Below are 16,956 nucleotides of genomic sequence, written 5' to 3'. Positions count from 1 at the left end.
TTTGAGTCACTATTTGAAATTAATGTAAGGTCTTACTCCTCAATGTCCAGATGATGGATCCTCTAAATTTGCTGTATTTAAAGATAACCTTTTTGAGAGCTCTCATCATAAACAGCTGTCATATTGGTATTTATGGAAGGATCAAATTGAAAGGAAAAATAATGTATAACAGCTAGCCTTAGGGAATCATTATTAAGGTGAAAAAACAGAAATTAGATTTAAAATAAAGATTCAACATGAATTCCCATTTTTAAGAAAAAAAAAATTGCCCCATCTCCTCAGCAATTCCTTAGGCCCTCCTGCAAATACTTAGGTAAAGATCAGTTGGAAGCCAATATTCAAGAGTTAATAGAAACAATTATCTTTGTCTTCCAAATCTCTACAAAACCAGAAATGCAACTTAGGAACAAGTCAAGGCCCATTTATCTTCACCAACCCTGAAAACTATTCTTCTCAAATTCTTGTAGATATTATAAAAGTTGAGGATAATTGGAGCAAAATTGTCCTGTACTTAAGAAGAAAAAGTTTTTAAAATAATAATTACCCCGAGACTTATGATAATAGAAAAATACACTCCAAAACTCATAGAGGAAATTTTACATTTTTTTCTCTGTCCCTTAAAGTTATAAATCTTACCATGTCCTTGAAATGTAAACACAGCCACATTGCCTGAGACTGAGCCCAGATTAGCTCAATTGTTAGAACCTGAAACTAAAATTTAATGAAAAAAAAGGAAAGAGATTTTTTTTTAAACAAAAACCACTAAAAAAACCTCTCTTGCTCAAACTCTAAATCACAGTCTCCTTAAAATTGTTTACCAAAGGCAAGTACATTTAAAGGGCAAGAAGACTTAAAAGTCTTCTCCATAAATAATAAAAGACTGTAGCTATCTGAGTGAGTAAATTTAATTTATTCCAACAAGCAATATAAAAATTCTCAAAAATATAACAAAAACTAATACAAATATTTTTCAAATTCACATGATCTAAGATAATTTTTGGTAAGTAAAATCTAGTTCAGGTTTAATGGTTTAATTAATACAGACGTATCTTAAGAGTTATCAGAATTAAGTATAATAGCTTTATTCTATGTAGTTTTACTAAAAGTCAAATAAGCTCATGTTACCGCTTTTACAAAATTTCTCAGAAAAAATTAATAATAATAATAATTTAAGATGATGGCTAACACTACTTTAACATCTTATGAAATTGTCATGAGTAATCTGAGTGATTGTTAAGAACAAATTAATTAGACATAAGATAAGAATTCTTTTAGGTAAACATTTTTTAGCAATAATTGTTTTTGCTATGTCAACTTAAATAGTTTTCTAAATGTCTTTGATAAATTCTACCCTTAGAGTTTTGCTAAGTTAAATTAAATGAATTGAATGTCTAGATCATTTCCAACTAAGACAAAATATTGAAATATTAATTGCTGAACGAGTCTAAGTTTACCTACTTTTGACCTCTTATTACACACTAAATATGTTTGGTTCTATTAGTAAACATGTCTTGTGCTTCATTAAAAGCTTGTACTATGAAGTAGAATATGTTTCTAGAAATTATGAAATGTATTTATAAGTTTGCCAAGCCACAAAATACTTACACAGTTAATAATTTTTAACTTTATCTTTACAAAAAAATTAAAGTTTCAAAGGATTAAGAATTCTAAATAATATATGTGGTTAAAGCTACTAGGAATTATAAGGAAATTAGAATGTGTTTTGGGGTAAGAAAAAGTGTAAGGTATGGAGATGTTTTTGTTAAAGTAAAAACTTTGTTAAGTGATTTTTGTCCTAAAGCTGGTAACTTCTAAATGGGAAAGAGAAAAAGGGACAAACCAAAATGGACATAGAAAGTTGTAAGAGGTTTGTTAAAAAGGAATATTTAGAAGGAATTTTATGTGTAGTCAGGTCTGACTAAGATTGGAATGAATTTAATAAAGTAATTGAGTTTTAATATCCACAGTACGCTGGTAGAAAATTAAAATTTGTTTTTCTCTCTTTTTGCAAAATTTTCTTAATTATTGGTGTGCTCTTAATGAGAAACTGTAAACAAAGACTGTTTTTACATTTAATGTAATCTGTCTAGCAAAACAAATATTGTACATTCTGTCTTTATGAGTCTTTGATTATTTTGAAGAAAAACTGAGTGCTTTCAATCTTAAAAGAACTAAGTCTTTGTACAACTATTTAACTATCTGTATTTACATATGAATCTTTGTCACTTTGATTAAATTGATAACTAAATAATATTAATTCACAGTGACATATGATCATATTTGACAAAGCGTTTTAAAACATTTTTATTTTTGAAAAAGTAGATTTTCCCCCAAATCAAATTCTAAATGAAGTCTTATTGACCTGGAAATAACGTTCAGGTTTTCCAGAGGCCCCCTGGAACACCTTAAAAGATTTGTTTTATCTTATTAGAAAAGAGAGCTATGAAACTAATTAGGCTTATTTGGTATGTTACTTACATGGGAAGCATTGCTAAATAAATGATCATAAACTCTAAGTTATATTGTAAGGGTGAATGTTATTAATATAAATGTTCTAGAAAATATATGAAATTCCTAAAATTAGATATGTCCTAGTATAATGTTATCAGTCATAATTCTAGTTATTATTTTAAATGTTTTGTGTCACAAAGATAAATTTTCTTGTAAATTCCATTAGAATGAATCAAATTTTTAGTAATGGATATTTGTCTTTTATTACTTAGACAATGGTTTTACTCAGATGCTTTTACAAAAGCTTCCTGAATATGTGTTTCATCTTCAGAGAAATTCATGGAAAAGGATCTAACAAGTATTCTAGAACACAAGTTTCTGATGAATTTCAAATCATACCACTGAACTAAGAATTTACAAAACCCTAATGGAGAAATTGATGGTTTCATAAAACTTCTAACAAAAGATCAAACAAAACAAGAATTAATTACATGGGACTAAGTAAACTGAAGAAGATGGTTATAATGATTTATGATTTTAAAAATAAATTTATTTATTTTTGGCTGCATTGGGTCTTTGTTGCTATGTGTGGGCTTTCTCTAATTGTGGCAAATGGCAGCTACTCTTCATTGTGGTGCGTGGGCTTCTCATTGCAGTGGCTTCTCTTGTTGTGGAGCACGGGCTCTAGGTGCATGGGCTTCAGTAGTTGTGGCTCATGGGCTCTAGAGTGCAGGCTCAGTAGTTGTGCTGCACGGGCTTAGATGCTCTGTGGCATGTGGGATCTTCCCACACCAGGGCAGGAACCTGTGTCCCCTGCATCAGCAGGTGGACTCTCAACCACTGCGCCACCAGGGAAGCCCTATGATTTTTAAATTTGAAATATTGCTGGTTTTTTTTTAAGTTTTGTTTCTCCAAATTTAGGGAAATTTGTTTTTCTCTCTTAAGCTTAGAGCAATTTGGTAAATTATACCTTTGTAAGCAAAACCGAATCATTTGTCTTTTTCTCCCTACCCGATTCCTCCAGAATTCAGAAGCTTTCAGTGAACATTCTTATTTTCTTGGCAATATAGTTATTTGCATAAGTTCAATAAGAATCTGTTCCCCTTATAATAGCACATAATTGCAAACATTGATTATATTACTAAAGTTTTGCCTGGAATGTCATATTTGAGAGAGATATACATAAACTCAGGTTTGACCAAACAGCTTTAAGAAACTAAGGTTGACTTCATGGAGCCAATAAAGCCCCTTGGGAAAATAATGTGGTACCTTGCTTACAGAGTTCCCAGCAGCCTTACTAGTTGAGTAAGGAAGGTCACTTCCTGGCAAATGCAAGAACCTCAGAATATTTGGGGGACATTGAGGAGAAGAATTCACCCAAATCTATAGATGTCAAATGATTGGCTTGGTTTCTTAGCCTCAAGGGACTATTAAAAGTTTAATCTGGAGATTCCTTATAAAAAGTTCCAGCAAAGCAGATTTAAAAGAGACTATATGGGAGATTTCCCTCTAACCCTGGAGATATTCTGCAGAGATAGTGGTTGACCAAAGGTAAAGCCTGAAGTCCTTCATGAATTTCAATCAAAATTGAATTTTAAGAAGCCAGAACTCCTCACAATGACATTCAGGAGAGAGGGTAGAGACAAAGATGGCAGAATAGAAGAACGTGAGCTCACCTCCTCTCATGAAACCACCCAAATCACAACTAACTGCTGAACAACCATCAACAAAAAAGACTTGAACATGCAAAAAAGACATTCTACATCCAAAGACAAAGAAGAAGCTACAACTAGATGGTAGGAGGGGTGCTTTCGTGATATAATCAAATCTCATACTTGCTGGGCGGGTGACCCAGAAAGTGGAAAATAATCATCATATCACAGAGGTTCTCCCACAGGAGTGAGAGTTCTGAGACACACGTGAGGCTCCTCAACCTGGGGACATGGCAATGGGAGGAGGAGATTCCAGATCATTTGGTCTTGAAGGCCAGTGGGACTTGAGGGCAGGAGCTCCACAGGATTGGGGGAAACAGAGACTCCACTTTTGGAGGGTGCACACAAGTTTTCATGTGTACTGGGACCCAGGGCAAAGCAGTAACTCCATAAGAGCCTGGGCCAGACCTACCTGAGGGTCTTGGAGGGTCTCCTGGGGAGGAAGAAGTTGGCTGTGGCTCACTGGGGGGGCAAGGACACTGGTGGCAGAGGACCCAGGGAATATTTTTTGGTGTGAGCTCTCCTGGAGGTCACCATTTGGGCACTGAGACCAGGCACCACCCAATAGCCTGCATGCTCCAGTTGCCTCAGGGTAAACAACCAACAGGGTGGGAACACAGACCCTCCCATGAGCAGACAGACTGCCTAAAGTTATTCTGATCCCACAGCCACCTCCAAGCACACCACTTGACACAGCCCTGCCCACCAGAGGGAGAAGATCCAGCTCCACCCACCAGTGGGCAGGCACCAGTCCCTACCACCAGGAAGACTGCACAAGCTCCTGGACCAACCTCACCCATCAGGGGGCAGGCACCAGAAGTGAGAGGAGCCATGATCCTGCAGCCTGAGCAAAGGAGGCTACAAACATGGAAGGCAGAGAAATGTGTTCCAGATGAAGGAACATCATCAAACTCCAGAAAAACAACTAAGTGAAGTGGAGATAGGCAATCTTCCTGAAAAAGAACTCAGAGTAATGATAGTAAAGATGATACAAGTAACTGGAAAAAGAATGGAGGCACAGACCGAGAACATAGATGAAATTTTTAACAAAGAGCTAGAAGTTTTAAAAAACAAAGAGAGATAAAAAATAAATGAAATGAAAAATACTATAGAAGTAATCAATAGCAGAATAAATGAGGCAGAAGAATAAATAAGTGAGCTGGTAGACAGATTGGTGAAAATCACTGCTTCAGAACAGAATACAGAAAAGAAAATAAAACAAATGTGGACAGTCTAAGAGACCTCTGGGACAACATTAAATGTGCCAACATTCACATTATAGGGGTCCCAGAAGGAGAAGAGAGAGACAGAGGGGCTGAAAAAATATTTGAAGAGATAATAGCCAAAAACTTCCCTAACATGGAAAAGAAACAGTCACTCAAGTCCAGGAAGCACAGAGAGTCAAATACAGGACACACCCAAGGAGGAACATGCCAACACACATTAATCAAATTGACAAAAATTAAAGACAAAGAAAACATTAAAAGCAACAAGAGAAAAACAACAAATAACATACAAGGAAACCCCTGCAAGGTTATCAGCTGATTTTTTCAGCAGAAACTCTGCAGGCCAGAAGGGAGTGGCCCAATATATTTACAGTGATGAAAGGCTAAAACCTACAACCAAGAATACTGTACCCAGCAAGGCTCTTATTCAGACCTGACAGAGAAATCAAAAGCTTTATAGATAAACAAAAGCTAAGAGAATTCAGCACCATCAAACCAACTTTACAACAAATGCTAAAGGAACTTCTCTAGATGGAAAAGAAAATGCCACAACTAGAGAAAAAGAAAATTATGAATGGGAAAGCTCACCATTAAAGGCAAACATACAGTAAAGGTAGGAAATCATCCACTCACAAATATGATATCAAAACAAGCAATCATGAGAAGAGGAGAGTACAAATGCAGGATATTGGAAATGCATTTGAAATTAAGAGGCCAGCAACTTAAAACAACTTCTCATATATATATATATATATATATATATATATATATATATATATATATATACACACTGCTATATCAAAACCTCATGGGAAATGCAAACCAGAAAACTACAATAGATACACAAAGAAAAAGCAACCCAAATGCAACACTAAAGATGGTCATCAAACCACAAGGGAAGAGAAAAAAGAGGAAGGGAAGAAAAAAGAGCTACAAAAACAAACCCAAAACAATTAACAAAATGACAATAGGAACATACATATTGATAATTACGTTAAAAGTAAATAGACTAAATGCTCCAACCAAAAGACATAGACTGGGGCTTCCCTGGTGGTGCAGTGGTTGGGAGTCCACCTGCCGATGCAGGGGACGCAGGTTCGTGCCCCGGTCTGGGAGGATCCCGTGTGCCGCGGAGTGGCTGTGCCCATGGGCCATGGTTGCTGGGCCTGCGTGTCCGGAGCCTGTTGCTCCGCAGCAGGAGAGGCCACATTGGTGAGAGGCCTGTGTACCGCAAAAAAAAAAAAAAAAAAAAAAAAAAAGACATAGACTGGCTGAATAGATACAAAAGCAAGAACCATATATATGCTGCCTACTAGAAACTCACTTTAGATCAAGACACCCACACAGACTGAAAGTGAGAGGGTAAAAGAAAGGTATTCCATACAAATGGAAATCAAAGGAAAGCCAGAGTAGCAATAGTCATATCAGACAAAATAGACTCTAAATTAAAGACTGTAACAAGGACCAAGAAGGACATTGCATAATGATCAAGGAATCAATCCAAGGAGAAGATACAACAATTGTAAATATATATTCACCCAACATAAGAAAGCTTTAATATATAAGGCAAATACTAATAGCCATAAAAGGAGAAATTGACAGTAATACAATAGTATTGGGGGACATTAACACCCCACTTTCATCAATGGACAAATCATCCAGACAGAAAATCAATATGAAAACACAGGCCTTGTTAAAAAAACAAAATAAAACACAGGCCTTGAATGACACATTAGACCAGAAGGACTTAATTGATATTTATAGAGCATTCCATCTGAAAGCAGCAGTATACACATTATTCTCAAGTGCGCATGAAACATTCTCCAGGATGGATCACATGCTGGGCCACAAAGTGAGCCTTGGTAAATTTAAGAAAATTGAAATCATATGAAGCACCTATTCCAAACACAATGCTATGAGATTAGAAATCAACTACAAGAAAAAAACTGTAAAAAACACAAATACATGAAGGCTAAACAATATACTGTAAGCAACCAATGTATCACTGAAGAAATCAAAGCAAAAAGTAAAAAATACCTACAAATGAAAACAAAACCATGAAGATCCAAAACCTATGGGATGCAGCAAAAGCATTTCTAAGAGGGAAGTTTATAGTGATAAAATCTTACCTCAGGAAACAAGAAAAATGTCAAATAAACAACCTAACCTTATATGTAAAGCAACTAGAGAAAGGAGAACAAACAAAACCCAAATTTAGTAGAAGGAAAGAAATCATATAGATCAGAGCAGAAATAAATGAGAGACAAAGAAAACAGTAGGAAAGATCAATGAAACTAGAAGCTGGTTCTTTGAAAAGATAAACAAAATTGATAAACCATTAGTCAGCATCATCAAGAAAAAAATGGGGAGAGCTCAAATCAATAAAATTAGAAATAAAAAAGAAGTTACAATGGACACCACAGAAATACAGAAGCTCATAAGAGACTACTACAAGAAACTATATGCCTGTAAAATGCACAACCTAGAAGAAATGGACAAATTCTTAGAAAGGTACAACCTTTGAAGAGTGAACCAGGAAGAAATAGAAAATATGAACAGACCAATCACAAGTCCTGAAATTGAAACTGTGATTAAGAAACTCCAACAGGGCATCCCTGGTGGCGCAGTTGTTAAGAAACCACCTGCCAAGGCAGGGGACACGGGTTCAAACCCCGGTCCAGGAAGATCCCACATGTCACAGAGCAACTAAGCCCGTGGGTCACAACTACTAAGCCTGCTCTCTAGAGCCTATGAGCCACAGCTGCTGAGCCTGCATGCCACAACTACTGAAGCTTGCGTGCCTAGATCCCATGCTCTGCAACAAGAGAAGCCACCACAATGAGAAGCCCATGCACCACAATGAAGAGTAGCCCCCACTCACTGCAACTAAAAAAAGAAAGCCTACATACAGCAACAAACACCCAATGCAGCCAAAAATAAAATAAATAAATTTATTTTAAAAAATTTATTAAGAAAAAAAAAAGAAACTCCCAAAAAACAAGTCCAAGATCAGATGGCTTCACAGGTGAATTCTATCAAGCATTTAGAGAATACTAAACATCTGTTCTTCTGAAACTATTCCATAAAATTTCAGAAGAAGAAACACTCCCAAACTCATCCTATGAGGCCATAATAACCCTGATACCAAAACCAAACAAAGGTACTACAAAAAAAGAAAAAATAAGTCAATATCACTGATGAACATAGACTCAAAAATCCTTTACAAAATACTAGCAAAGTGAATCCAACAACACATTAAAAGGATCAGACACCATGATCAAGTGGGATTTATCCCAGGGATGCAAGGGTTTTTCAATATCCACATATCAATCAGTGTGATACACCACATCAATGAATTCAGTAAAGTCGCAGATTACAAAATTAATATGCAGAAATCTCTTTCATTCCTATACACTAAAAACAAAAGATCAGAAAGAGAAATTATGGAAGGAATCCCATTTACAATCACATCAAAAAGAAAAAAATACCTATGAATAAATCTACCTAAGGAGACAAAAGACCTGTACTCTGAAAACTCTAAGATGCTGATGAAAGAAATTGAAGGTGACACAAACAGATGGAGAGATATACCATGTGCTTGGATGGGAAGAATCAACATTGTCAAAATGACTGTACTACTCAAGGCAATCTACAGATTCAATGCAATCCCTATTAAGTTACCAGTGGAATTTTTTTTTTTTAGATTTTTTTGATGTGGACCATTTTTAGTCTTTATTGAATTTGTTACAATATTGCTTCTGTTTTATGTTTTTGTTTGTTTGTTTGTTTGTTTTTTGGCTGCACGGCATGTGGGATCCCAACTCCCTGACCAAGGATCGAACCTGCATCCCCCTCATTGGAAGGCAAAGTCCCAACCACTGGACCGCCAGGGAAGCCCCCACCAATGGCATTTTTCACAGAACTAGAACAGAAGATTTTAAAATTTGTATAGAAACACAAACCCCCAAATAGCCAAAGCATACTGTGAAAGCAAAATGGAGCTGGAGGAATCAGGCTCACTGTCTTCAGAATATATTACAAAGCTACAGTAATCAGTATGGTACTTGCACAAAAACAGAAATATAGATCAGTGGAACAGAATAGAAAGCCCAGAAACAAACCCACACAACTATGGTCAATTAATCTATGACAAAGGAGCAGGAATATACAATAGAGAAAAGACAGTCTCTTCAATAAGTGGTGCTGGGGAAACTGGACAGCTACATGTAAAAAAATGAAATTAGAACAAGTTTCTAACACCATAGACAAAAATAAACTCAAAATGCATTAAAGATTTAAATGTAAGACTGGATATTATAAAATTCTTAGAGGAAAATCCAGGCAGAACACTCTTTCACAGCAGCAATATCTTTTTAGATCCACCTCCTAGAGGAAAGAAAACAAAAACTAAAATAAACAAATGGGACCTAATAAAACTTAAAAGCTTTTGCACAGCAAAGGAAACCATAAACAAAACAAAAAGACAACCTACAGAATGGGAGAAAATATTTGCAAATGATGAGACTGACAATGGAATAATCTCCAAAGTATATAAATAGCTCATGCAGCTCAATATCAAAAAAGCAAACAACCCAATCAAAAAATGGACAGAAGATCTAAATAGACATTTCTCCAAAGAATACATACAGATGGGCAAAAAGCACATGAAAATCTGCTTAACATCACTAATTATTAGAGAAATGCAAATCAAAACAACAATGAGGTATCACCTCACACCAGTCAGAATAACCATCATCAAAAAGTCTACAAACTGTAGATTACAAAAATGTTGGAGAGGGTGTGGAGAAAAGGAGCCCTCCCACTGTTGGTGGGAATATAAATTGGTTCAACCACTATGGAGAATATTATGGGATTCCTTCAAAAACTAAAAATAGAACTACCATATGATCCAGCAATCCCACTCCTACGCATGTATCTGGAGAAAATTATACTTCAAAAAGATACATGCACCCCAGTGTTCAGTGCAGCACTATTCACAATAACCAGGACATGAAAGCAACTTAAATGTCCATTGACAGATGAATGGATAAAGAAGATGTGGTACATATATACAATGGAATATTACTCAGCCATAAAAATGAATGAAATAATGCCATTTGCAGCAACATGAATTGACCTAGAGATTATCATACTAAGTGAAATAATTCAGAGAAAGACAAATATCATATGATATCACTTATCTGTGGAATCTAAAAAAATGATACAAATGAACTTAATTACAAAAGAGAAACAGACTCACAGACTTAAAAAACAAACATGGTTACTAAAGGGAAAAGGTATAGGGAAGGATAAATTAGGAATTTGGGTTCACATATACACACTACTATATATAAAATAGATAATCAACAAGACCCTACTGTATAGCAAAGGGAACTCGACTCAATATTCTGTAATAACCTATATGGCAAAAGAATCTGAAAAAGAATGGATATATATATATGTATAACTGAATCATTTTGCTGTACACCTGAAACTAATTCAACATTGTAAATCAACTATACTTCAATATAAAATAAAATTTAAATTAAAAAAAGATTAAAAAAAGAAGTATCTTCCAATGCAAGGATCAGATCAAAGAACATGAATGGAATATTCCTACTGGGACGATTAGTAGGATAACACATCCTTGGTAGGTGCAGAGCCTGTTCACTTATCCTCTGACTTTCCTTGTTCCCTTTCTCCACTACATCCAATTAAGCAGATAAAAACTTTGAGAAAGCTGCCTCTTCCTTCACCAATGCTAAGAAGGACAAACTCAAAGAGCCATTTGTCTGTCTTCCTCTGATGTTGCTTCTTTATGTTTGAGCTATTGGGAGGAGAGAGAGGCAATAAATTCTCTTAATAAAAGCAAAAACTAAAAATAAAAAATAAGCCTATATGGTCAGTCACAATCCTTGCTATACTTATATAAATAACAAGACCAAGTTTATTGAATCTAGACTTATTTTGCAAACAAATTTGTCTTAATTTGGCTATCTTTGATAGAAATGAGGGTGATTTTAGAGAGAAAAATTATCTTTCAATAGAAACCAAAATACGTATTGTGGATATTAGATTCTAGTGCTATTAATTTTCCTTGATGTTTTGTTAATTACCTGAAAACTGGACTGTATCCTGAATTTTTCTAGTTTCCTCCACTACCTGACTACATCTCTCCAAACTAGTGTTTCCAAATTTTCTCCCACCCCTTTGACTTGGAATCATTGAAACTAAAACTGCCTTTTTTTCTGAAGTCCTGCATACTGAAGGTAGATATCTTAATATAAACTTCAGAGAAATCACAGCAGCTCATGTTTAGACAATCTTCTTCGTTCTTGTTGCTATATGGACCACTCAGAAAGTTTACCTGAACATCTGATGACATCATCATGGACATTCAAACTACAAAAGATGCTTTAACCCTGACATTTAGAGATCTTCTCAACTGTCTACCCTCAGAACTCAAAAACTGGTATGAAATTTGCCTCAATTATTAACCATTGTTTTTTTTGTCTCCATAGCAATGCCTCTTATTAAATACCTGATTGCTTGTACAGTAAGCTTAACTTCTACTTGGAAATACTGCTTTGGAAGAGAAAATTAAGGTAAAATGATCATATGGATGGACTAATCCAGTATGACTTGTATCTTTATAAGGGGGGAATATTAGAACACAGACATGCACAGACTAAGGGGCAACCATGTGAGGACACAGCGAGAAGGTAGCCATCAAAGGAGAGAGACCTCAAAGAAACTAAACTTGATAACTTGATCTTGGACTTCTAGCCTCTAGAACTTGGAGAAAATATATTTTTGTTGTTTAAGCCACCTAGTAGCCAGTGTGGTATTTTGTTATGGCAGCCCTAGCAAACAAATACAATCACTATTAGGGAAAAAAAAATCATGTGCTTTGTTATTCCAGTAGAATGATTTTAACACTGATTACTTCTTACCTTGAGATTATAAAAGACGGTGATAAACATTACTGTAGAGTATATATGAGCTGTGTCCTATGAAACAAAGCTAGTTAACAAACACCTCTCAGCTGTAGATGATGCCATGTGTTCATCTGGTCAGCAAGAGGACATGAGTGGAAAGGAGAACCTTTTCTGCTTCAGACAAGCAACTTCCTGGGTTACCCTGAGTATGACAAAGAGGACCATTGCTTGGGGACCAGGTCTCCAAGCAGTCACAAGAGGCCTCAGGAACCCACAAGAAAATTGTGAAGGAAGAATATTACTAGCCAGGCCCATATGAATCTTTTCCTCCCATCACTGCCCTTTTGTGAAAAATTCTTCCAAATACACATTTTTGTCCCAAAATATCATGTTGGATGCTCGCTACTAGGAGCAAATTTTTCTAGCATCTCTGTTGGATGAATTTTCACACTTGCAAAATCACTCAGAAAAGAGTTCATCCTCCCAACACCTCCCCTGCACCAGTGTCCCCCTAAACAGCATCTGACCACAATATGAAGGAATTTACCTCCCAGGTGAACAGGTGCTTGAATGTGATTTAATTATCTCTGCATCCTCTCCCTGGTCTCCCTGTGAAATCTAGTCACCTCTCTGCATTAAGTCATTTCTGTGAGAAGCCCTGTAAGGTGCTGGCTATTCTCAATTCTGCCCTGCTGGTTTCTCTGAAGTGCCTAGAAGCTGTCCTCTCCACGCACAAACTGTTCTGACAAACTTCATTTGAATGATTTGGATTTTAATTCTCAGTTTGCTTCTGTTCCTAAGCTCTTAAGGCTTTTTTTTTTTTTTTTTTTTTTTTTACCAATTCAGAAAAAACATCACGAATAAAAAGACAAGGTTGGGCTTCCCTGGTGGTGCAGTGGTTGAGGGTCCGCCTGCCGATGCAGGGGACACGGGTTCGTGTCCCGGTCCTGGAAGATCCCACATGCCGCGGAGTGGCTGGGCCCGTGAGCCATGGCTGCTGAGCCTGCGCGTCCGGAGCCTGTGCTCTGCAACAGGAGAGGCCACAACAGTGAGAGGCCCACGTACAGCAAAAAAATAAAAAAAAATTTAAAGAAAGACAAGGTTACTCACAGATCTGACATGCTAAGCTTTAACTTAGTACGTTCTTAAGACTGATGTTTTCCAAGGAACAAACCTTCTTGTTTCCTGTGCAATAATAAAGGTTTGTTATAAAAGTTAAGTACAAAAAGTGAAAAAAAAAATAGTGATATCTTCACAGTTGAGTTCTTAACGTATTTTCTGATATATGTAAAAAGAGAAAAATTGGCAAAATGAGTACTATTTTAAAAAATAATAATTAAGCCTAAATCCCGAGATTTACCAATTTTATCAAATAAGAAAATAACATTTTATAAAATACAATTTTATGAAATATGATTTTATAAAATTTGTATAGCTAAGTAATAAATGATTTGCCCAAAAAACAGATTTAGCAGGTGGAGTCCAAGGGGCACATTCTACAAAATAAATTTATTGACACTGTAAAGGGTTACTAGCATAACATTGTGGTGGGAATAAAAAGGGCAGTGACCTTCTTCCTGAAGTTTAGGAGTGATCCCTGAATTGAGAGATATCTGAGTTGAAGTGGTCATTGGAAACAAATGGTAGAGACTGAAATCACAGAGAGCACACTGTATCAATTCCAGCTTCTGGACTCTGAGAAGGAAGGAAGAGCTTCAGATTTCACTGCAGAGAATGAGGCTGAGAAACTTTAAAATCAGATGCTTTTTCCCAGATCCAGGGGGCCAGCTAATGCACAAAAATGCTTAAAGCCAGAGAGGTATGTCACCTTTATTTCCTAGAAAAAATGTTAGCATTTTCTAAATCCTCATCTACCGTGCCTGGCATGCATCATTTTATAGCTTTCTGGAAGTTTCATCAGCACCACTTGTATATCTGTAGTACAATGTGTCTGTGGAGAGTACAGAATGCAGGTCCAGGGTGGGGGCAACGGACTCTTCTAGCTACCACAGTGAGTTGGCACCCCTGCAAACCTGAGTAAGGAAGACAACTTGCCTTTGGGTGGGTAATGTTACAATCTGCATGTCTAGGGGCACATATATAAAGACCAACCCTGTTCTGGGAATGATTATGATTCTGACTGACTTCAAAGGGGTAATTATGAAACCCCTGGATTGTCAGGTTCTGGATGTTCCCTACTTTTTCCATGGTGTGGTCATGACAGAAAGTGTGGCTGTACATATCTGGGAACATTTCCAGAAATGTCCTCCTGTAGGAGTTAATTATAAAGTAAATGTGTATGAAACAGAAAATAATATTGAAACCTATCAAGGGGAGCAGATCTTAAGGGTTAATATTGGACTACTTTGGAAAAAATCTTTTTCCTTTGGAGTATTAAGAAGTCATCACATAATTGCCATCTCTCCACATTTTGTTCTAGAGTGCCTGGTTTATTGATATCAGTGTGAGACCTGTTTTAAATAAAAATCTATTTGTAAAAATTCAGATCTGTAATATGTTCTAAATATCATTATAGAGTGTCTTTTAACTATAGATTAAAAATCACTTCATTTTCAGCAAAATATTTTGATGTAAACATCAAATGTTTTGAAAACAAAGGGGATCTGTTTTTGTTGTTTTCTCTTTTATCTAATTTTTGTATCCATTTTGTCTGGGCATATTAAATGGTAAAAATATTTATAAGATTTGCACTAGGTGAATCTTCTTAAAAAGAAAATACTGAAGGCCACAGAGTCTGGGAATATTAATATCTTTTTAATAGATTGATCCCCCTTGATTTCTTATTCTGGAGTAAAGGTACAAGTTTTTCCATGAAAATTAGACACACAAATCATCTGACACAGTGTATGACAGATGGAAAATGATTGATGGGAATTTTGCTTTAATGCACATTGTTCATTGTAATTTTGTCCAACTTAATGAACTGTGAATTAATAACGAGGAGCAACACATTAAACATATTATAGTAATAAAGTGCTTTTATGGACATTTTTCATGTTTCCAGACTTTCTTGGCCACCCTGAACAACTTTAACTCAAAGGATTAAAAAATAATCACTTATTTAACTGTGTTAAAATAGTCAACTTTGAAAAGGATATTTTCCTGTATGAACTTTTTCCTAATTGATTCCATTTTGTTCTGATCAGTAAACTTACCTGCGTAAGCTGCACTATTAAAAAAAAGTGATCTGATAGAGTATTAGATGACATACATGACCATATTCCATTGTTTTCTGATTCAATGACATAAGGGAGTAAAGTGAAAAATTAATAATTATACATTTTTTAATTAGGAGAATAGAAAAACTAAATTTCTTGTAGAAATAAGCCCAAAGAGTCCTCATGTCAGCCCTGCTCCTCTTAAAAGACTGTGATGCTGTAATACCAATGGATAATCTGGGAGACTTAACCAGCTGTCATTAAAATAGATTTTACCAAGGCAAGGACAATAGGTTGCTAATTAGCAGTGAGAAATCAGTAGTCTTTTAGAAGTGTATCCTTTGGAAAGTGTGGGACATATAATAAATGAAAGCCTTTCATTATTCATTGTTATAAGCCAAATGTAGATTAAGTGTACACTACCTTCAATTCAGATATTAAGATATGCTTCCCTCAGTAATTTTATGAGGTAACATGTATAATGTCAAACATAGGCTAAGTCATATATTTTATAATCTTTCAAAAATTTTTAAAGCAATGTGTTAACACTGTAATGAATATAAAATGGATCCTAACTGCATATCTTAGAAAATGTGAATTTCATAGAATTATTTAAGAATGAATCCTTAATAGCCCATCTTTTTAAGTATGTTAGCTGAATGTTATGATTGTGTAATATCATTTTAGGGCATTACTATATTTTAAGAAATAAAATAATATTCAGAAGCATAATTTTGCCAGAATGTAAAATTTAAAACCGGAAATTTGACTTGTGAAAAATCCTCACATGATTATTGGCCAGTTAAAAAATAAAGCAAACCCCACAAACCTGATGCAAGCTATTATGTGCAAAATAATGTGCTAGTTACGCAGTCCTCTGGGAAGTGAATGTGAGTCCCGATGCTTCTTTCTTGGTTTATTTCAGGTTGCAGGTTTTTGTTGCAGGTTTTTCTTATGTTTCCAAAGGAAACAAGTAAGCTGTCTCAAGTTTAAGCTTTGTCCCCAATAAAGTAAAAAATGTGCCAGATACCATTTGACTGGATGATAACTAAAACTGGACAAATATTTTCTCTCACTGGAGACTGACAGTGTTTTAGTTGTGTTTAAAATTTGTGATTCTCCTAAAAAAAGGGTACAAATGAAAACTTATGGTTACCAGGGGATAAGGGGGGGAGGGATAAATTGGGAGATTGGGATTGACATATACACACTACTATATATAAAATAGATAATTAATAATAACCTACTGTATAGCACAGGGAACTCTACTCAATACTCTGTAATGGCCTATATGGGAAAAGAATCTTTAAAAAAAGTGGATATATGTATATGTATAACTGGCTCACTTTGCTGTACACCTGAAACTAACACAAATTTGTAAATCAACTATACTCCAATAAAAATTTTTAAAAATAAAAAAATAGAGTACTACATGCATTTCTAAGAAATA

The sequence above is a fragment of the Tursiops truncatus genome, chromosome 6, assembly GCF_011762595.2.
Source record: "Tursiops truncatus isolate mTurTru1 chromosome 6, mTurTru1.mat.Y, whole genome shotgun sequence".
Taxonomy (NCBI): Eukaryota; Metazoa; Chordata; class Mammalia; order Artiodactyla; family Delphinidae; genus Tursiops; species Tursiops truncatus.
The sequence above is the reverse complement of the archived record's forward strand: the minus strand, read 5'-3'. Positions refer to the sequence as shown.